At 36.0% G+C, this 24,024-nt stretch overlaps 1 pseudogene; it reads left to right on the plus strand.

Moving 5' to 3' along the window:
• Positions 1-899: 899 nt before the first annotated feature.
• On the plus strand, positions 900-23,569 carry LOC105056166 (probable xyloglucan galactosyltransferase GT19; annotated as a pseudogene).
• The last annotated feature ends 455 nt before the right edge of the window (positions 23,570-24,024 follow it).

The raw sequence follows: 24,024 nt of genomic DNA on the forward strand, positions 1-24,024 counted from the left end.
AAGCCATCATAAATATGCCATTATCCACATTACAAAATTTTCTTATGTAACTGAAACATGTTGTCCATCACTCCTATCATTTAACCACTGCAATAATGTTTTTGAATTCAAAATATCCATACCAATTTAAATTACAATAACTATTTGTGGAAGTGATTCAAAATATCACTATTCTTTTTAATGTTATCCAATATTATGTTTGCTCACAAAAACAAATATATGATAACCATGATTAAAACAATGCACAACAGCAGCCATTATTATCATTATTGTCATCAATATAATTTGCAAGCTACAGTTATCATTACATAGAGCACTTGCTCAGTGAAATTTCTATTGTAAATCCAATTAACAAATAAATACATAAATTAAAAAGGTAGGGCAAATTTGCAATCGACATTCTAATTTCTAGATTATTCAACATTTCTCCAAATACTGGTTTTGCTATGAAATTGCAGTAAATTCTGTGTATGCCAAATAACATGATGGCAAAACTAGTATATCTACTATTTTATTTCTTACATCGGCCTGAAGACAATAGGCTATACAATGGGGATAGCACTCCCACAAGGATCCCTAGCCCCTCAAACTCTGATGAAGACGGAATTTGATCCTCGGTTGCTCATCCAATTCCCAAGGACTCATTCTTAATCATACATAGCAGGCAGCAAAGCATATGATGGAAAAAGCTATCAAATATAGTCAGATTTTTCCAAACATTTATATAAACTAACTTGAGCTAGCATTCTTAGTCTAGAATATTAGGAATTGTCATAGGAATATTGTACGTTCATCTTCATAACAAAATGAGACCATTGTGAACTGTTGAGCTCTAGCAATTGCTTGTTGCTTCAATAGACAGAGGATCATAGATATAGGCCCATTTTATATTACGGACCATGAACCCTAATTGCTCTGAGTTAGTAGTTGGGCTCAACGCAGATTGGAATAAAGACTCGGTAATGGTAGGCCTAAAACAAATTTTAATGGCCTTGAGTGAAATTAATTTCAGTTTCAGGGACTATGCTTCAATTCTGAATTCCAATTTGGCAAGGTCATCATTTCTCAAGTTTTCAAGCAAGGTACTCTAGAGTTGAGCACGTGTACAAAAACAACCTTAGCGAAATTATTAGAAATATCTGAAAATGATATATGCCATGTTAAGTAAAATGCCTCACTTGAATCATGTCATGTTTAGCATCAGCCATATGGCAAGCTTCTTGTAACTTTGTTTATGTGCTTTGTATCAAGTTTGAACGGAGCAAATCTCCCTCTATAAATGCATTTATAGAGAGGAGTACATAGAAACAATATCATTTATTGAAAGAAAACAGAAATTTGAAGTTCTTAAAGGCAAGCAGTAAAGTTAGTTGATTGATTATCAATTGCAAGCCATTTAAAACATCATAAAGAGACCTATATATCTACCAAATTGGTTTTTGTGCACAACAAAGGACAAACTTTGCTTCGGAAACAGAAAGACAAGCAAATGTCCCTCTATAAATGCATTTTTTTTTAAAACCCTGCACCAAAATTCAGTCAATGAGTCTACCAATTAGATGACATGTTATTTAAGAAGTAATCCTAGATCTCATTGTTGAGATTCATCGCCAAGTCCTACTTCAATCAGGATTTCATTTTTAGTTGGTTTTTAGTTTTAATGACTTTAGATCTCTATTTAATTATTTTTTATGTGTTATTTCAAATAAAATTTTATTTCTAGTGTTACTCTATTTAATTTAGAGTTTGTATTTTCACGACTTTTGATTTTTTTGAATTCAAATAGAAGTCAAATATTCCACCTATATAATCCTCTATTTAAAGAGACTTTTGGCATCTCCTTTATAATTTGTGAAAGTACAAAAGAGTGGAAGAAGATATGACAAAAAAAAGAGAGGAGAGAATATTTTTGCCTGTGGAGTCCCATTTGTGAGGCATCATTATGAGGTTTGGATTTTAGAGTGGATTCTAGTTCCATGCTTCCCCAAAAATTTGGAAGAAGAACAAAATTAGTTTAATGACGATGATTTGAAATAAGAGAAGCTTGACCAGTTAGAGACTGATTCAACTTCTTAATTGAAAACTCAAGACATGATAAGGTTGATCATGTTGAGGATCAATTCGGTCTACAAGAAGATTTGAAGCAGAAAAGGCTTGATTAGATAGATATCATATTAAGTTCAAAAGTTATCATGATTAAAGGATCGATGATTCTGGAATTGCTTAGGAAAAATAAAAAGATGCCAGAATTGATCTAGTTATAGAGCTCTATAATTGGGAATCAAATCATATAGAAGAGTCATGTATTGAAACTATCCAAGACATGGATATTTACTAAGATGATTTAGTTAGTTATAAGAATGAAAAGCTGACTAATTTTGAAGTAGTTTTAGAGATCAAATAGCAAGGAGATATGCTTAGTAAAGAAAATTCTTCTTGTGCCTTGATAGTCAACAAGATTTTTAGTGCATTGATTAATTCATTCAACGAGTCCACCAACTAGATGATTCACATGTTATTCACGAAGCAACCTTGGATCTAATTTGATTTCGTGATGAGAAAAAGGTACGACATGCATGCATGCATGCACTCACACACATGCGCGCACACACACACACAAGAAAGAAAGAAAGAAAACAAATACTAACTTGAACAAAGAATGAAGGAAAAATATTAAGAAAAAAAATACTAACTTGAACCCAGAATGAAAGACAAAAGATTGAGAAAATTAAAAAAAGAAATATTAAGAAAAAAAAATGCTAACTTGAAGTAGAGCGAATAGAAAAAGACTAAGAACATAAACACAGAAGCGTGCGCGCACACACACAAAGCACTAAGTAAACACTAGGTTCCCTCTCGCTAAATAAAGCACTTAATGATATATTAATTGAATCCAATTCTTCCATTGACCTATGCAACACTTCTTTAGTGATCTCCATACTCTTGTTAACATACCATGATACATTGTCTTAATTATCTTAGTTTTACAATGTGAGAATTAGAAAGAAGTATGTTTTACTACTAAAGTATGCCTTTGAATCAAAGACGAAAATTTGATGGTTTTAGGGAATCTTAATGTATTAAATCATGTCTAATTTGTTGAAACCTTTTAGGCATGCATGCTATGCTATTGATTGTTAAAATGAGGAGGACACATACATAATACTTCTCTTATGCTTGATCCAGAGCATCTGTCTGGCTGATATTTTCTACTTTTAACCTATACTAATTATCCTTTACATGCTTGGTCTTCATTGCTTGTAGAGTTTAGGACGCATTGCCAATTTTGTATTTTGACATCTTTTGTTGTTTATCAAAATATATAAAATGGGCTATAAATTATTATTTTTGAATATGTATTATGACCACTGTGATGCGTATATGATTTAAATATGAAATACAGTATTCTAAAGTAAATTTCTTAGAATGCCATTATCTATTTATGTTAATGGTATAAAAGCTATTACTTTCTCATGCAGGTAACAATAGTAACTACAATAATGCATCAACAATCAAATTTAGAAAATATTTTATTTACTTCATCCCATTAATGGTTGATATTAGATTTTGCAATTGCTTATATTGGTTTAATATGCTATCAAGACATTGGTATAACCATGTTGTCACCTTTGTCCTTTTCTGTGCATTTGACATCCTTGGCCCTCTGTCCACCCCATGGAGGATGACGTTGAATGATCCATTGTCACGCATTGGAATCTCATATAGCATTGGTATATTTGCTTCTATGACAAAGCATAACTGGGCAATATATTAATCATTGCAGAAAGAGGGGGAAGGCAACCCACAATTGTCCTTCTGGAAATGTAAATCCTCATACACCTTAAGTTCTTATTTTGTATTTCAATATCATTTAGTGATTTTAGATATAAAGTACATTATAAATAAATGGACATTGCATGTCCACCTGTTTCTTCTTCTTCTTCTTCTTCTTCTTCTTCTTCTTTTTGACAATAAGGGAGGATGAACCACCCAATTTGTTTCATCTATTTCTTTTTGAAAGTAAGATTTAGGACCCATTTCTTTGAGGATAAAAAATTTATCCAGTAATTTATATTTTTCTGAATAAATATTTTTCAGATAATATTTAGATAAAAAAATAATTTATTATTATTCTTTTATGCATTGAAAAATAGCTTAAAAATCTGTTATCCATATTCTTTTCAATTACTAGTTTTCTGCATAAGTTGCTAAGATCTATATATATTTTTCATAATAGCTTTTATTACATATAATAATATGATATAATATATTATATTTTTTAATAATTATAATATATTAAAATAATATAATATATAATAATAAATATAATATATTATATAAATATTATTATATATAATAATATATTATATTAAATTATATTATTGTGTATTATATTATTATATTATTATGATATATGATAATACAATATAGAATGTTATATTATAATATATTAATAGATAATAATATGCTATATTATTATATATTATTATTATATTATTATAATATTTTATAATAATATATATTATATGATAATAATTTGTTATAATATTATAATATACTACATTTAATATAGTATATGATAATATACTATATTAAATTATAATATAGTATATTATATTTTAATATATTATATAAATCTTATTATATATAATAATATAATATATTATAATGTAATATATTATTATTATGATATATTACATTATAATATATTATATTATTATATTATTATTATTATAAGATTAAAAATATATTATGAATGAATTAAAATGATTATTTTTTTGATTGATGGGAAATGATTTAGCCATCTTATAAGTGGGTAAAATTTTTCTTCATCTCAATGATAAATGTTATTCATAAAAAAATAATTTATTTATTTTAAAAAATATAAAAATATAAATAAATTGATCAATAAAAAATTGATCAATTTTTATATAATATTTATCTATAAAAAAAAAGTCTTTTAATTTTTTTTTTTAATCTATAAATAGAAAGGTTGCAGAGCCGCTTCCTGAACTTATTGGGAAGCAAGATTTAGTTTGTAGGTTGGAGATGGGTTCCTCAGATTTCCAGGAATTTTGATGACACTATCATGACATCAAGAAGTTCATTTAGTACCAAATCTTCCGCAAAAGTAAGCAGGTAGTTAATGGGGCCAAAATTCTGAGAGGTGTAAATTGAGGTGGCAACCATGAAAATGGAGTCCTTGATAAGGCTGTATTAATGACATCCGTATTGCATGCACTGGGTGCGTGGATTAGGATCGTTCGTAATTCTATTTTAGATTAAAAATCGATTTAAATTAAATTAAAAAATTAAATCAAAATTAAATTAAAAATAATTTAGTTTAATTTTTAATTTTAAAAAATTTAATTTTCGATTCAATTTAATTAAAAATTAAAAAATCTAAAAATCGAATCAAAAATCAAAATTATAATTTAAATTTATATTGTTTATTATTTTAAAAATTTATTAGTTACATAGACGAATGATTAGATATTGGATTTGGTTTATTATTATAATTTACTGTTTTGCTTGATTGTTTGTTTGTATTGTAGATAATATAATTTTTGATATGTTATATTTTATTTATTATCTATTTATTATTTATTAATTATCAATATATTATTATTTATTAATTATTGATTTTTAATGTAAAAAATTATCAAATAACAAATTCAATAGATTCTGAATTTAATTAAATGTAATGTAACAAACTACCAATGAATCGTTAATAATTATTTGAATATATTGTATAAAAAATAAATAATAAAAAAATATATAAAAAAATTGAATAATCGAATCGAATTTTTCAGTTCGGTTTCGATTTGGTTCTTCTTTTATTCAGATCGGATCTTGATTTTTATTTTTCTATTATCTGATTTTTGGATCGCATCGATTTGGATTAAATCGGATCGATTAAAATCGAACGAACAATTCTAGCGTAGACCACGCAAATCTCATGGTGGATAACACACCATGTTGCTCATTGTATTTTCACCGATTCTCGATTGTATGCTCTCCAACGTGTATATGCTCCGAGATTTGCCCCTATTCACTTGCATAATGACATACAAGAAGTTGAGGATTTTGTACGGAAACTATTGCTCGACCATACTCTTTGCTCCCCCACCCCTTATAATTATTGGCCCTTTTTTTATTTCCACTATATTTTATTTCATTTTATGCTTATTAAAGCTTCAGCTTGACAAAGCATGAAGCTGATATCATGACTACTAATTTTCGGTCTCTTCTTTGGCAGGTCAGTTACAAAAAGAAGATGTTTCTGTGAGTGATACTTAAGACTTGTCAGCATGTTTCATTAGCTTCTAGTGTTTCTGTAGACTGAAACATTTGTCAAATGCATCTCTGGTGTTTCATTAAATGTTCATCGCTCGTATGTGGACAAGAAAGTTATATTTGACGTTTGAAACTTTGTCTTTGTTTCTAGGTACACCTTGCACAGATGGCAAGCGTTTCGGTACAATATCTACAGCTGTTTTTTTTTTTTTGGGGGGGGGGGGGGGGGGGGGTGTGCTCAGAAGGTTTTTTTTTGGGCTATCGATGAAGGCTATCTCAAAAGCAAATTGAAAAAAAAAAAAAAAAAAAAAAAGCCTTTACTTCATCTTTTCAAAATGTGGAATATAATTCGAGGGATTGAGCAAACTAAGGCTGGCTTTGATCGGGGAATAAGGAAAAGATATTGCGACAACCCTTTTTTTTGGGTTGGGATCCGGTGTTGGCCCGGTGGGGCCTTTTGGCCCATTAGCGAATGAATTGTGTGTAAACGGAGAGAGAGACTCCCGATAGGTGTCTATTTTCTTTCTCCATGATTTCGATAGGAGAAGGAACTCTAGAGAATGCCGGACTTTGACAAAACTCTAAAGATGTTCCTAAAGATCACCCTTCCTTCTAAGGACTCTGTCAGAAAATCCCCTTCTAGAGTTACCAATTTCAACTTTTCTGCTGAAAATTTCTTGGATTTCTATCAGAAGATTTCACCTGATCGCAGTCAATGCCTTGTTTGTTATGACGTTAAGGACCACTCATCCTTGGTCTCTTCTCTTTTCTGGGTTCTAAGCTATTTTTATTGCATGGATTTAGGCCAGCATGTCACTGGATTTCTTTTAAAATAGAGTTGCCCTGTTTTGGATTGAAATCCTCTAAGTTGGCCACTGCTGGCACTACTTCCCATTGATAACCCCTTAGCTGAGCCCTTATCGATCTTTGGGTGACTGCCCGACGACGCCATGCTTGTTAAGTAGCCAGCATCCGAACAAGATGAATCCCTATTGTTGGGTGGATGTCTGGTCAGGACACCACCTCCCAAGATCCTTTCAGTACCACGCGATGCAGCAGGAAGAAAGAAGAAACAAAACAAAAAAAAAAAACAATCAAAATACGTGGATCAGCCACAAAAGGACTCGCCTCCACAGGGCATGCAAACTTCACTATGAGAAGAAAATTTTTACAAGAGGAGACCTCACCCTCAACCCTTGTACACCCAATTCTCTCTCACATAAAGTTCCCCTCACAAAAGCTCTCTCTCTCTTGGAGACCCCCTAAACCCCTGAAGAGCCTGGCGACCGCTGTCCAGGAGCCTCCTCTCCTTCTCTCACAGCGCCTCACGCCTCTCTCTCTCCTCTCGGTTCGTACGACGGCGAGAAAACCGAAAACCACTCCTCTCTGTTACCTCACAGGGCCTTTTAAAGGCTTAAACACTCTTTAAACTTGATTAGAAAGGGATTAGGAGTCCTAAACAAAGTCAAGAAACCCTCCTGACCGTCGGATCAAAACCGGGAGCGTCCTCGGCCCTTAGATCGCGCTTCGGTCCACGAAATAGGACCGTGGACCGCGAGAAATGCGTGGGAAACTCCCACGCGGTCCACAGGCCGGGCCGTGGACCACCCGGTCCACGGTGGACCGGGGCAAGGGCCAGCAGGCCCGCTGGCTTGGGCCGGCCCGCGCACGGGGGCCTGGGCCGCGCCTGCGCGCGGGCCTGCCCGCGATTGGGCCGCGCGCCCGCGCGCGCCTGGGCCACGCGCCCGCGCGCCCGTGCGCCCCGCTGGGCCGCACGCCAGCCTGGCCCGCGCGCCCCGCTGGGCCGCGCGCCCACCTGGGCTGCGGGCCCCCCCCCGCGCGGGCCTGGGTCGCGCGCCGCCGCCTGCGGCCGCGCCGCTGCCGTCCGCCGCCGACAGTCCTCCACCGCCTCGATTCTCGTGCCGACTTCATAAGCTCGTATCTCCTCCATCCGAGCTCCGTTTCAGTTGATCTTGGTCTCGTTGGACTCCGTTTTTCGCCGCAAACCTCGCTGTGGGCTCAATGTGGGCTGAATCTCGAGGTGTCAAATCCTAACAATCTCCACCTCGACTCGATATTCGGCCTCCTCCAAACTCCGAGAGCTTCTGGATCTCCTCGCCCCCATGCCCTGGGGCAATCGCCTGCTGATCATGGATGGGCAAACATGGGAGTCGAGTCAGGGCTGCTCGATCCCATCTCCGTCGTATGCTGTGCTCCTCCTGACCTGAGACCTGCTCGGGGCATCATCCTGCGGCAATAGGAATCTTACCTTGCGACGTCGCCTCTCGTCCTCCCGAGTCTCCTGTCTCGTGCCCGATCCGCCTCCTGGAGCTCCACCTCGCTCTGGGCTCCACCTGACTCCCGATGCTCCACCTCGCACTGGGCTCCCTGCCAGGTAATAATGTCCTCTGCTCCCCTTCTTCCCCTCCAGCACAATCCTATCGCCGCGTAGCACCCTCAGGATTCCTCCACCAGCTACCGTCCTGTAGCCACTCGAATCCAGTCTGCTAAGTGAGATAAGATTCCGTCTGAAATCGGGTATGTATCGGACCTCCCCCAATCTCCTCACTACACCGTCATGTGTCCTCCAGCTGACCGTCCCAATGCCTCTGATCGCACAGCTCGATCCATCCGACAGATATACAGTGCTCTCACTGTTCTCCAGGGAGTCAAACTGCTCCTCTCTGCAACACACATGATAGGGGCATGCAGAATCTAATATCCACTGCTGGAAAGAATTAGATACCTCGTCAGATATCTCCAGGACATCTCCATCTGAATCACTGCCGGTCGTCGCTACAGCAGCCACCGTCCGATTTTTCAGTTGAGGGCAATCTCTGGCTAGATGCCCCAACTCTTCACACCAGTAACACCTGGTTTTGCTCAAGTCCCTCCAGGACTTAGACCGCCCTCGATGCGATCTCCTGTCGCTCCGTCTACCGCCTCCTGCACCTCCAGAAGTCACCAAAGCTGAGCTATCGACACCTGAGCTCGAAGCTGGGTTCTCCCTCCTGAGAACCTCGTTCTGGAGTATCGCCGCGGTGACCTCGTCCATCTTGATAGTGCTCTTCCCCACTAGAAGAGCAGTCACCAAGGAGTCATACGAAGAGGGAAGCGACGCCAGCAAAACCAGCACCCTGATCTTCTCCTCAACGTTCTCGCCAACGCTGAGAAGGTCGGTGAGGATCTTCTGGAAGTGGCTCAGATGCTCCTGCACGCTCTGTCCCTCAGTCATCCGCAGTTAGTAAAATGCCTCCAGAGGAAAAGAGTGTTGGTGAGAGACTTCACCATGTACAACTCCTCGAGCTTCGACCACAGCACCGTCGGGGAAGTCTCGCTCAGCATATGGATCACCACCTCATCCGCCAGGTACATGCGGATGGTACTCACCACCTGCATCTGTAGCCGTTTCCAATCCCGCACCTCTATGGTGGTCGGCTTCTCATCGCACAAGAGAGCATCGATCAACCCCTGTTGGATGAGTACGTCCTTCACCCTTGCCTGCCACAAGGAGAAATTGCTCTTACCATCAAACTGGTTGATCTCCATCTTGATTGTTCCTGTTTTCTCCATCTTCAGTCTTGCTCACCACCACTGCAATCTGCGTCCTTGTACCGCCTTGCTCTGATACCACTTGTTGGGTGGATGTCTGGCCAGGACACCACCTCCCAAGATCCTTTCAGTACCACACGATGCAGCAGGAAGAAAGAAAAAACAAAACAAAAAGAAAAACAATCAAAATACGTGGATCAGCCACAAAAGGGCTCGCCTCCACGGGGCATGCAAACTTCACTATGAGAAGAAAATTTTTAAAAGAGGAGACCTCACCCTCAACCCTTGTACACCCAATTCTCTCTCACATAAAGTTCCCCTCACAAAAGCTCTCTCTCTCTTGGAGACCCCCTGAACCCCTGAAGAGCCTGGCGACCGCTGTCCAGAAGCCTCCTGCTCCTCTCACAGCGCCTCACGCCCCTCTCTCTCCTCTCGGTTCGTACGGCGGCGAGAAAACCGAAAACCACTCCTCTCTGTTACCTCACAGGGCCTTTTAAAGGCTTAAACACTCTTTAAACTTGATTAGAGAGGGATTAGGAGTCCTAAACAAAGTCAAGAAACCCTCCTGACCGTCGGATCAAGACTGGGAGCGTCCTCGGCCCTTAGATCGCGCTCCGGTCCATGAAATAGGGCCGTGGACCGCGAGAAACGCGTGGGAAACTCCCACGCGGTCCACAGGCCCGGCCGTGGACCACCCGGTCCATGGTGGACCGGGGCAAGGGCCAGCAGGCCCGCTGGCCTGGGCTGGCCCGCGCGCGCGGGCCTGGGCCGCGCCTGCGCGCGGGCCTGCTAGCGCCTGGGCCGCGCGCCCGCGCGCGCCTGGGCCGCGCGCCCGTGCGCCCCGCTGGGCCGCGCGCCCAGCTGGGCTGCGCGCCCGCCTGGGCCGCGGGCCCCCCCTGTGCGGGCCTGGGTCGCGCGTCCCGCGCGCCGCCGCCTGCGGCCTCTCCGCTGCCGTCCGCCGCCGGTCGCCGGCGGTCCTCCGCCGCCTCGATTCTCGTGCCGACTTCATAAGCTCGTATCTCTTCCATCCGAGCTCCATTTCAGGTGATCTTGGTCTCGTTGGACTCCGTTTTTCGCCGCAAACCTCGCTGTGGGCTCAATGTGGGCTGAATCTCGAGGCGTCAAATCCTAACACCTATTTTTTCCTTTTTTTTCTTCTTCCATGCCACCACTGGTAACCATCGTCGTCGGATGTGACCACAATCTTGTCACTATGGGCTGTTGCCGCAGCAATCGCCGTAGGGGGTCGCTGCCATGACGGTGGTTGGCCCTAGAGCCTCTTCTTTTCTCTGTTTTGAGAAGAGACGTGGATCTCTCTCTTCATTACTTTTTCTCTTCCTTTTTATCTCCTCACTCTTTCTCTCCTTTCTCTCTCTCTCTCTCTCTAACCAGTCAAGGGTGTCTGGACGGTGGTTCCAGGTTTCCAGTTAGTGCACCTCTAGAGACTCGATAAAGGGTGCTGGGTTATCAATTACCTCCCTTATGGTTTTGATGTTTGGATTTGATTCTAAAGGGGTGCAGCCATACGGGGTTGAGCAGAGTATTGTATACCTGAATTCTTAAATCAAAATATGATCTGAGTTGAGTTTATCGAGTGGAGGTAACAATGTCACGACATTGATGATCTTCATTCAAGCAAGAAGATGTTGAGCAAAGAAATTTGACTCTGATTTCTAATTCAAGATAAATACCTAAATCTTTATTAATTGATTAGTGATATATGAAGTATAGCTCAAAAATTAGAGATTAAGAGCCGTTCAAAAAGTAAAGCTGTGAAAATAGGATTCTAATAATAACTTCTTATTTCTTATTATGACAATTGACCAAGGATGAGTTATAATTATGTTGATTGATTGGACATGCTAGATGTGAACTAACAGATATTGTGATCAAGTTTATCGTCAGTAGAGATAATAATTTTTGTATATAAATACCGATATATATATTTATTTCTATGCTATATAATTTAGATTTTTTGTGGCTGATATTTATTTTATGATTATCGGAATGATTATTTATATTTTTCATATCACATGTTTGTAATCAAATATTAAAGGTTTTCCAAATAATTTTGATTATGATATCGGCTATTGAAAATCTTAAAAATAATATAATATAATATAATATTTTTTTGATATAATTGAGATTAATAAATTGATAATCAAGAAATTAAGGTGTGTTTGGACCAGTCATATTAAATTACGAATAACCTTATCATGGGCAAGAACGTGGCACAGTGAATAGTCTGCCATGGACAAAAATATGGCACTGTGAATAGTCTCGTCATGGATAGAAATGTGGTACTGTGAATAGCTCGCCATGAATAGGAATATAGCACTGTAAATAGCCTGTCATGGATAAGAATATGGTATAGAAAATAGTCCAGCCATAGATAGAAATTCGTTGAGGAGATCTACATGCAGAAACTGGCACACCTTGAAGAGCGAAACATGAACAATGAGACCCCACTCCACACTATCATGATCTTGAGGAGCCACCAAGATATCATCTTCATCTTAAGGCACGAGATGGTGCCTAATGTGGGGTGCAACAGCATGAAGGCACTACTAAAGGCAGTGGAACAGGATGGCAACAACACCCTACATGCGGCCCTGCTTAACAGGCATGCATACCGACTTGGCCAAAGAGCTGATGTCGGTGGATGCCGAATTGGCTGCTTCCATTGACAAACAAAATGAGTTCCTCTCTACCTGGCCATGATGAGAGGACTTTTGGATATCGTGTAGCTTCTTCCATGCATTCAATGCGGCCATAGTAGGCCTGTGAAGGCCCAACCAAAGGGGGCCCTCTTTCCTGTGCCATGTAAGATGAGATTTCTCCTATTCTCTTGAAAAAAAAAGAAAAAAAAGATCGAGAATAGAGAAGAGATTTCTCCTGTTCTCCTGAACCTTCCCCTATTCTATCCTCCGCGCCTCTCCCTCTCGTCTGTCCTTTCTCCTCCATGCACTCTCTCCCTCTCCCATGTTTTCTCTCCCTCTCTCTCGCTTTCTCTCTTTCTCTCTCTTTCTCTCTCCTTTATCCCTCTCCCACACCCTCTCTCCCTCTCCTGCACTCTCTCTATCTCTCTATCTCCCTGATTTCTCCTCTCCACTATGTGCGTGTGTTGTGTGAGTGGGAAAGAGAGAAGAAAAAAATAGAGGAAGAAGGAGGAGAGAAAAAAAGAAAAAGAAAAAAGAAAAAAGAAAAGAAGGAGAAAAAGACGTGAGAAGAGACCTTTGTCATCCCTTCTCCTCCTTTCCTTACGTGTTGTGTGTGCGCGTGTGTGAGTGGGTAGGGCTGGCAAAATATGACCCGATCCACCAATTCGATCCGTGTTCGACCCACCATAAATAGGTTTGAATTTAGGCTAAATGGTTTGGATCATAAACGGATCGATCCATTTAATAATTGGATCAGATTTAGATTTTAGATATGTGATCCGTTTAACCCATTTAACCTATTAATATTCAGATCGAATTGAGGCAGATAACCCATTTAACCTATTTAACCTATTTCTGATCCATTTAATCCGATCTATCTAACCTGTTTAACCCATTCAAAATCTATTTAATCTATTTAAAATTTGTTTAACCTATTTCTGACCTATTTAATCTGATATGTTTAACTTGTTTAACCCATTTAATCTAATTTGATCTATTTAATAAACAGGTTAAATAGATCGGGTTGGGTTACCTATTTAATAAATAGGTCGGGTTTAGATTTGAATTTTTGATCTATTTAATAAACAAGTCGGATTTAGATTGATGATTTTCTGACTCGACCTGTATTGACCCGACCCGTTTATGACCCGACCCGACCCGATTGCCACTCCTACGAGTGGGTAAGGAAAAAGAAAAAAAAAATAAAGAAAGAAAGAAAAAATAAATAAAAGAAAGAAATAAAATAAAATATATCAAAGCTCTCTTCCTCCCTCTTTCTCACTCCTTCCCCCTTCTCCTTTCCCTTTCTTTTCTTTTTTCTACTTATCGCTGCCGTAGGTTATGTCGCTGCCGTGGATTATGTCATTAGCAGGTAAAATTAACCATCCTTTGTATTTGTTTGGACTACTTTCAATTAGAAATTAATGAGTAGATGTAGTATGTAGTTGATTCCTATTATAAACTAGTTAGTAGATGATGGGATGAGTAGTTGGATAATGAAAACAAAAATTAAAAAGTATTGTAATAAAGATATTTTGAAAAAAGTGATGCTTTATTTTGTGGGCAGATTGGTTCTACCTTGTTGTAATCTATAAATTTTATCTTCCTATTGGATAGAAAATTTAAGCTAAAATTTTAAGAGAACGATGTTGACTTATGACTCAACTTGAAGACAAAATTTTAGAAATTTTGGATAAGTTTAGGTAGGATAAATAATTAGTGGAAGTGAGCTCTTATGAAAATAAAGGATGAAGAAGAGGTTATTAGATCCTCTCTCTTCTCTTTCTATTTTTTCTCCAAAATAAAGTAATTCTGATGATTAAAAATTTTAAGAAGGTTGAGAAAGTTGTTAGAAAGTAGTTCAAAATGTTGTTATGGGTTGTTGACTTAGCTGTGATCGTGGATCATCAGATATTCAGAAATTATGATAGAGTAGTTAATTATACAGTGATCTGCATCTTGAGGTAAGTAACAGTTATATTTTATAATTAATCAAAATTAAATAAATCTTTATGTCATCTTTTGATACGTTATCAATTATTATAAGTATCCCTAACATATTGTCATGATCAACTTAAATCAAATGAGAATTATCATATTCAGTTAAAATAACACAAATTATTATAGAGACATTCAGATTTAATTATGCATGATAGTGTTATATATCATCTTTATGACATGATACAAATTAAGATAAGTGATATTTATATTTTATCATGATCCATCTAAATCAAGTGACAATCATTTTATTCATGTGGAATGATATAGATTATTATATATACAATCAAATCTGATTATGCATACATGTATCATCTCCTTGACATGATGTGAATCACTTAATTAATTTTTGATTTAATTATTCCTGTAATATATATATACTTTAATGCATTGATTAGTGAATTGAAGCTTATGAGTTAAACTGGATGACTTTATATGCTATGATTATATTAGGCTTGATAAATTATGATTATAGTCTGTTGGAATATATGTATCATAACTGCATCAATTTATATTGAAGCTGTATAAAAGATGGATTTTTTTTGACTTATATATAGTTATTTATATATGTATCATCCGACTCTCAACCTACTGTGTATGATGTCCTGACTTAAGATGCCCACTGTGGGGCATAAGCGTGGACTTCGAATACCCACCATAGGATATAAGCATGGACTTGAGATATCTATCATGGGGCGTAAGTGTAGATTTGAGATACCCACCATAAGGAGTAAGTGTGGACCTTTCTAAGATCTCGTGCTAGAGGTGGTATCATGACACCACAGTAAGGATTGAAGACAAAAAGAAGTAGGTACCCATGCTTAAGTATAGTATCATGAAATTAGATATATATATATATATTAAATTTTTATATTATTTATTAATTTTTATATTATAGCAAAACTGACGTGAGACTGTATCTCAAATATCTTTAATTTCATAATTTTGATCTTGATCAAATTGATATTGCATTCTTATAATGTATTTAAATCACATATCATTATGATTTGGATCTATTTTATAGACGTATCTGCTATTTACTAAGTCGTGAAGCTCACAAACTTTCATCTGTGATTTTCAGATTCAAGGACTATTTTTAGGAAGCAGACCTTGGGGTTTTGGATTTTGTGTATAGAGATGAGGTCAATCTGTAAAAGATGGTTGTTTTTAAGATAGTTGTACTTAGTAATATTGTGTAAAAATATTATGAATTATTGTAAAGCTAAAGTTAAAATTGAAATAGAAAATAATTAGTTGTTCTGTTATTACCACTATCTGGAGTATGCCATTTTGAATACTATTTTGGATATTATATTGAAATTTTATCAGGTTAGAAGTCTTGCATGCCTATAAGGATAGTATTCTATAGGTATGCAATAGCTGTTCACATTCTTTAAATTTTATTTTAATTTATATTCTGGCTCGAAAGTGTGATAGTTAAAGTGGTATCAAAGTATAGGTTTAGTTTATAGGAATGTATTAAAATCAAGACATACGTTGAGTCTTAGTGAGATAGTTATTAAATAATAAGATGATTTATATATGTGAGAGTATGATTTAGGATTGTAATAAGGAGACTCAGATGAATTCAAATGTCCATAGTAATCTGAATAGGTACAACTAGAGCACTAGAAACTTAGAATGGATTAGAATAATATAGTAAGTGATAGGTGGTAACTCATAGATCATGTAAAGATTTTTGGTATATGATTATATGAGGAATAATTTTAGAAAAAAAATAATCAATTATATGATTATTATTTAGTAGATTTCATTTTGATAAGAATTATTTCATATAAGTGATTAATTTTGTGATATTAATTGTAGATAATGGAGATAATTGATACATCTTCGAAGATAATATTAGCTTAGGTAATAAGGAAGTTAGGACTATCATATCCAATATATGAGATAGAGATGAATGAAAGATAGTTTGTTAAATTCTTTATTGACATCATGGTTAGTAGGGGAGATCAATCCTAGGAAGCAATAAGAATTGTGGGTCTTTCTGGTGTAGAACAATTAAAATCTAAAGAGTAGGCAGCAATAAATGCTTTTAAAATCCTAAATATCGATTCCACTTCAAAGTATGAGATGTTAACCTTTCAGACAAAGAATATTATAAATATTCATTTCAAAGGATAAGAGCTGAGTATATTGGTATAAGCATAGAACTACAGTACTGAAATGGAACTATGATAGATTGAGAGATATAAATCAAAGGCATATCGATGAATGTTCTACTCTTCAGCATCAGATAAATAAATTGAGCTAAGAACTCTCTTCAAATACTGAATCATTATCTGGAGAGAATTGATAAAGGGAGGAAAGAGTAAAGAAAAGTATGATTTACTACTACGTATGATGAGTTTATACTATACTTGATAATCTAATTTGAATTTATTAAAATTTTACTTTATATTGGAGGATTCTGTAGTCATTATATTATTAAAAAAATTTTAGAATTAGCTATATCTCTTGATGTGTTTTAATTATATTATTGGTAGTTGATTAAATGCTCTTAAGAGACTTAAAAAGGAATTTAAGATTTGGAATGAATTAGAAACCATATACTAAGCTTAAGTTAAATTCTACTATATATACAATCCTTTACATAAGTCATAGTATAAATGTGTAGGATAGTTATAAAAGATTGAAATCATCTTATAATTATTTTTTTTAAAGGTATATAGATTGAATAATAAGTGTTTAAAATTTTGATTACAACTAGTGATACAAGCAAAAAGAACTGAAGGCCTAGCATTAAGATATATGGTGATAAAACTTAAAAGTTGATTAAATCTAATATTATTATTTATTTGAAAATTTGAAAACTAGTAACCAGTGGATTATGAAGGATGTATGTAGTGAATAAGAACCAAATCTTTATTTTTGGAAGGAGCTAATTAAGTATATGTTGATTTTAGTAGTATTGTGAAAATAGAAGATATGATTCTAGTAAAGATTGCAAACATGTCAATAGAGAGAGATGTTCTAATCCAGTGGAATAAATATTGATATAGGTTGTTAAAGAAAAGGAAGGAAAGAATCAGGAGACTTTAGAAAAATTTGATATTAGAATGGAGTATTAGAATTAGAATTAAGATAATTAAGAGAGAAAAACTACAGTGGTATAAGTACTAAATGATTAAGATGATATAGGTTGATACATTAGAGTGATTGCTATCTAACACCTTGATTAAAAAAAAATTGAAGAATGCCTAAGGCAAGGTAATAGCAAAACTCTATGTAAATATTTAATAATTCTCGATATTAAGTCTTGAGTGTTTAATATTCGTATTCTTTAAGGATTGATGTGAAGTTTGATAAATCTAGTTATTTATATATATATTTAAAAATTTGTAAAGATTATAATAAATTTGAAGATAAGAGATCTCAAAAATATCCTTACCATTAAGATTTTAGCCATAGACTAGCATGCGAACAAATATTAATAGAATTTATCGATAGAGCTTGTGATTAGTAATGTGGATCTAGTAATGATAAATTGAAGATGTGTTTTGAGTATGAATATACAAATTTCAAGGATAAAATTTATTTAAGGGGGGGGAAATGTGAAGGCCCGACCTAGGGGTCTCTTTTTTGTGCCACACACAAGACGTATGCAGGGAATCGCTGATCCGTGGTTTCTCGTGGAGGCGACCACATTCACCCCATTGAAAAAAAGAAAAAAAAAGAAAGATCGAGATTAAAGAAGGGATTTCTGTTGCTCTCCTGAACCTTCCCCTACTCTCTCCTTCATGCCTCTCCCTCCTGTCCATCCTCTCTCCTCCATGCTCTCTCTCTCCTCCCATGTTTTCTCTCCCTCTCTCCCACTTTATCTCTTTCTCTCTCTTCTCTCCCTCTCTCATGCCCTCTCTTCGTATCCTGCACTCTCTCTATCTCTTTATCTCCCCAGTTTCCCCTCTCCACTTTGTGCGTGTGTGTGTGTTGTGTGAGTGGGAAATAGAGAAGAAAAAAAAATAGAGGAGAAGGAGGAAGAAGAAGAAGAAGAAGGAAAAATATAAGAAAAAAAAAAAGAAGGAGAAGAAGATGTAAGGAAAGACCTCTATCCCTTCTCCTCCTTTCCTTGCGCGTTGTGTGCACACGTGTGTGAGTGGGTAAGGAAAAAGAAAAAGAAAGAAAGAAAGAAAGAGAAGAAAAAAAAAGAAATAAATAAAATAAAATATATTGAAACTCTCTTCATCCCTCTTTCTCTCCTTCCCTCTTCTCCCTTCCCTTCCCTTTTTCTTTTTGTCACTATCGTGGGTTGTGTCACCGCCATGGGTTAGCTCGTTAGCAGGTAAAATTAACCATCCTTTGTATTTATTTCGACTGCTTTCAATTAGAAATTAATGAATAGATATAGTATATAGTTGATTGCTATTATAAATTAGTTAGTAGATGATGAGATGAGTAGTTAGATAATGAAAACAAAAATTAAAAAGTATTGTAATAGAAAAATTTTGGAAAAAGGGATGCTTTATTTTGTTGGTGAATTAGTTCAGCCTTATTATAATCCATGAATTTTATCTTCCTATTGGATAAGCAATTTGAGTTAAAATTTTAATAGGAAGATGTTGACTTATGTGTCAACTTGAGGATGAAATTTGAAAAATTTTGGATAAGTTTAGGTGGGATAAAGAATTAGTGGAAGTGGGCTCTTGTGAAAGGAAAAAATGAAGAAGAGGTTGTTGTATCCTCTCTCTTCTCTTTCTTTCTTTCCTCCAAAGTAGAGCAATTTTAAGGACTAAAAATTTTAAGAAGGTTGAAAAAATTGTTAGAAAGTAGTTCAAAACATTGTTATGGCTTGTTGTTAGCTGTGATCATGAATTATTAGATATCCAAAAATTATGATAGAGTGGTTAATTATTCGATGGTCCACATATTGAAGTAAGTAACAGCTATATTTTATAATCAATTAAAATTAAATAAATCTTTACATCATCTTTTGATGCGATATCAAGTATTATAAGTATCCTTGGCATGTTGCCATGATCAACCTGAATCAAATGAAAATTATCATATTCAGTTAAAATAACACCAATTATTATAGAGACATTCAGATTTGATTATGTATTATATTGTTATATATCATCTTTATGACTGGATACAAATTATGATAAATAATATTTATATTTTATCATAATCTATCTAAATTAAGTGACAATAATTTTATTCATCTAAAATGATACAGATTATTGTATATGCAATCAGATCCAATTGTGTATGAAATTATCGTGTATCATTTTCTTAACATGATGTGAATCACTTAATTAATTTTTGATTTAATTATTCTTAGAATATATATATACTATGATGCATTGATTAGTGAATTGAAGCTTATGAGTTGAACTGGATGACTTTACATACTATGATCAGATTAGGCTTGACAAATTATGATTATAGCCTGTCGAAATATATGTATCATAGTTGTATCAATTTATATTGAAGCCGTATAAAAGATGTATCAAAATTTTTTTTTTGACTTATATATAGTTATTGGTATATGTATCATTCAACTCTCAGCCTACTTTGTATGATGTCCGGACTTGAGATGCCCACCACGGGGCATAAGCATGGACTTGAGATACCCACCATAGAGCGTAAGCATGGACTTGAGATACCCACCATGAGACATAAGTGTGAATTTGAGATACCCACCATGAGACATAAGTGTGAATTTGAGATACCCACCATGGGGTGTAAGAGTGGACTCTTTTAAGATCCCTTACTATATATGGGGGGTATCGTGGTATCCGATAAGGGCTGAGGGCGAAAAGAAGTGGATACCTATGCTTAAGTATATATTATGAAACTGGATATATATATATATATATATATATATATATATATATATATATATATATTGGATTTTTGTTTTATTTATTGATTTTCATATTATAGCAAAGCTGACATAAGACTGTATCTTGGATATCTTTAATTTCATAACTTTGATCTTGATCAGATTGATATTGTATTCTTATGATATATTTGAGTCATATATCATTATGATTTAGATCTGTTTTATAGATATAACTACTACTTATTGAGCTGTGAAATTCATAAACTTTTATCTGTGGTTTTCAAATTCAGAAACTATTTTTGCGAAGTAGATCTTGGCATTTTGGATTTTGGGTATAGAGGTGAAGTCGGTCTGTAAAAGAAGATTATTTTTGGGATAGTTGTGCTTAGTGATGTTATGTAAAAATGAAATGGATTATTATAAAGTTAAAGTTAAAATTGAGATAGAAAATAGTTAGTAGTTCTGTTATTACCACTGCCTGGAGTATACTATTTTAGATATTATTTTAGAATTTTGCTAGGTTGGAAGCCTTGCATGTCTATAGGGATAGTATTCTATAGGTATGCGATGCTGTTCATGTTCTCTAAATTTTATTTTAATTTATATTTTGGTTCGGGGGTGTGACAAAGCCGCATGGCCAGACTATGCTACACATTAGTGTCATTGGAGAGCAATGAGGTAGCACGAATTTCTTTACCACTATAGATCTAAAACTTTATTTTAGCTTTATCTTATATACACTGTTAAGACTATATACAATAATGTCCTCGGGCTATTTATGTTATTTGTATATTCTGTTAGAGATTGCATGTGCACTGCTGGGATGAAGATCGAAATTAGCAAAGAAAAAGATTACAAGGGGAAGACTCCTCTCACCATGTGGTGACCTAGGGAGATTTGGAGATGGTACGATTGTTACTGAATCATGATTTTTTTACTGCATATATCATACTTCTGATCCAAGATTAAGAGTCAGAGGTTGTAGTAACCATCACATACTCATAGAGAACCTCCCACAAGTATGCAAGATATCTCTTCACGATATCATAAAGCAATAGTAAAATAAATAATCAATAAATTAATATTCAAACTAAATTTAATAATTAAATCAAATATCATACAAAATAATATTTTATAGTCTTGCATAAACTTTAATAAATTTTAATCTAAAATAAAAATATCAAATTTTACTTCTAATTTGCTCTCCCATATTAGAACCTCGAGTCAAGCTAATCCTCTAAATTTATAAAAAAATAAATTATAGAATAATAAGCTAGATAGTCCAGTCAGCAATGAATACTTTAGCTACATAAATCAAATGATAATAATATACTGAAAATAAGTATGCAAGGTACATCAATTTAAAATATGTAACACAAATCAAAATAAGATCCATGTAAATTTAATCTTTTTAAAATTTAATTTTTAAATTCATTTTCATTCATAAATCAATTTCTTCAAAACATCTAATTCATCTCGATAACTATGAACTATGATCATACTTATACTCTGTGACGATACCAAAATAAGCTCAGAATAGTCAAAGTGTTAATGTAGAACCCTCATAAACAAGATATCGATAAACTAGCGTATAACCTCCACTAACAAGATGTTGATATATCAATGTACAACTCTTACTGACAGGATATCGATGTACCAATACGCAACTCCTACTGATAGGATATCGATCTATTAGCGCACAACCTCCACTAGTAGGATATCGATATACCAACGTACAACCCTCACTAGCAAGATATTAATGTATCAATGCATGACTTCCATGAGTAGGGTATTGATGTACTAGCATACAATCCCCACTGGGAGGATTTCAGTACTTAGAAAGATTGGAAGCTAAAATCTATGTCGAATCAAATATTTTTTTTGATAAAAGTAATTTCATACTTCAATCAAGCAATGCACAAAAGGATACAAAATCAAATCTTTTTTTTTTGATATAAATTTGTCTCCACAGCCATGACCTCCTACCGACTTCCTCCACCACGACTAGCCCGCCATCTAGGGCCGACAACATGGCCACGACCACTTCCTCATCCTTTCTCACCTCACTTGGGATGTCTCTGAGGATCTTGACGCCAACCGCCCTCTCTGGGGTGCCTCCTTCCTCCGGCTCTCCGACTTCTAGAACGTCACTATCCTCTCCCTCGAGGCCTGTCCCTGGCCCTAGCAAGAGCACGCTGTCCCCCACCCCAACTCCTTCCACTCGACCACCCTTATCTGTCTCGATGCCTGGCTCACCCACAGCCGTTGTGCTAGTCGTGCTAACCTCACGCTCTTCGCCAGCAGTGGTGATGGAGGTGGAGGCAGCCCCAACATTCACAACAGCATCTGGGCTAAGTGCGAGAACTAAACCGACATATATGAGGTGGTCGACTGCTCTGAGGGGGCCTGATCCTAGGAACCCATCTAGTTCATGCAGTCGATGCTCCGATCCAACTTCTGCCTCCAACCTCTCGGTGACACGCCGACCCAAAGGTCCACCTTTGATGGGATCCTAACCGGTTGCATCCTGATATTCTTCGAGGAGATCAGGGCGTGAGTGCAATACAGGTGGCACCTCCTGAATGACTGGATTGAGTTCTCAGTGTTTATTTCAAAGGAGGAGGTTGGCTTCAATGGATCCAGATTGCTGACGTATTGGCAACGATACCGCTGGTAGAGGTGCGGTGAATGCATGCGGAAGAATGTATTGGAGTTGGTGCCTCAAGTGTTATACCAGTGGCATGGCTACTCGGTGAGGCCCTGGGTGAGGTAGGATGCCATGGATCTGGCCATCGATGAGGTGCTTAAAAGAATCCGCCTTCAAGTGCTAGTGCTGGAGGAGGGGGATCCGAATCCGCTCATATACAATAAGGATGCTGATGAGTGGTGGTAGGATGGATGATTTGGATTGACTCTAGTGAGCCATATGTAGTCATGTGATGGTCATAAACAAATGGCATTGAGTTCTATTTATCCATTTTTCTGATTTTGATCGATTTTACTATATTATTGATCAAATTGACAAACATGAAACTTGTATTACTTGATTGTTAAGACCTTAAACTCTATTGTGTGTGTGTGTGTGTGTGTGTGTGTGTGTGTGTGTATTGGCTTTGGTGCCGAGCACTGGGAGAGAGCGTGCATTAAAAGGACATCCCCTACCACACGGGAAAGAGGCCTGGGCCCTTGTTCGGTGGTTTTGCAAAAAGTAAAATGACTCTTCTTTTACATGAAACTCATGATCCTGCCTCTATGAATCAAGCGTATTTTTATCTATCTCACTCCATTAATGATGTCTGGATCTAAATAGAAGGTTGGGCTCATTACCATGAAAATTAAGTTTTGGTCGCCAATTGAAATTTTTTAAAAACTTAGAATCAAAGGATACCTAGTCCAAAATTAATGAGGCATCTCTGTAATTTTTTATAAAAAAAATTTGCAAGAAATTGATTTTTTGTTAAGAGCATGTTTCATAAAAAAAAAAAAAGTTAGGTTCTGAAATAAAAATGTAAATGAGTAAATTCCATTCCAACAATTTGGTTGGAGAAATTCGATTCTCATTCCGATGCCAAAGAGAAATAAAAATACATCAATTCTATAAAATTTAATTTTTACTTCCATTTAATATTTAAATTTAATTTTAATTTTTATTATAAATTAAATATATCAAAGATATAATTATTTTGATTTGTATCTAATTAATATCGATTT

Source organism: Elaeis guineensis, chromosome 13 (assembly GCF_000442705.2).
Source record: "Elaeis guineensis isolate ETL-2024a chromosome 13, EG11, whole genome shotgun sequence".
Taxonomy (NCBI): domain Eukaryota; kingdom Viridiplantae; phylum Streptophyta; class Magnoliopsida; order Arecales; family Arecaceae; genus Elaeis; species Elaeis guineensis.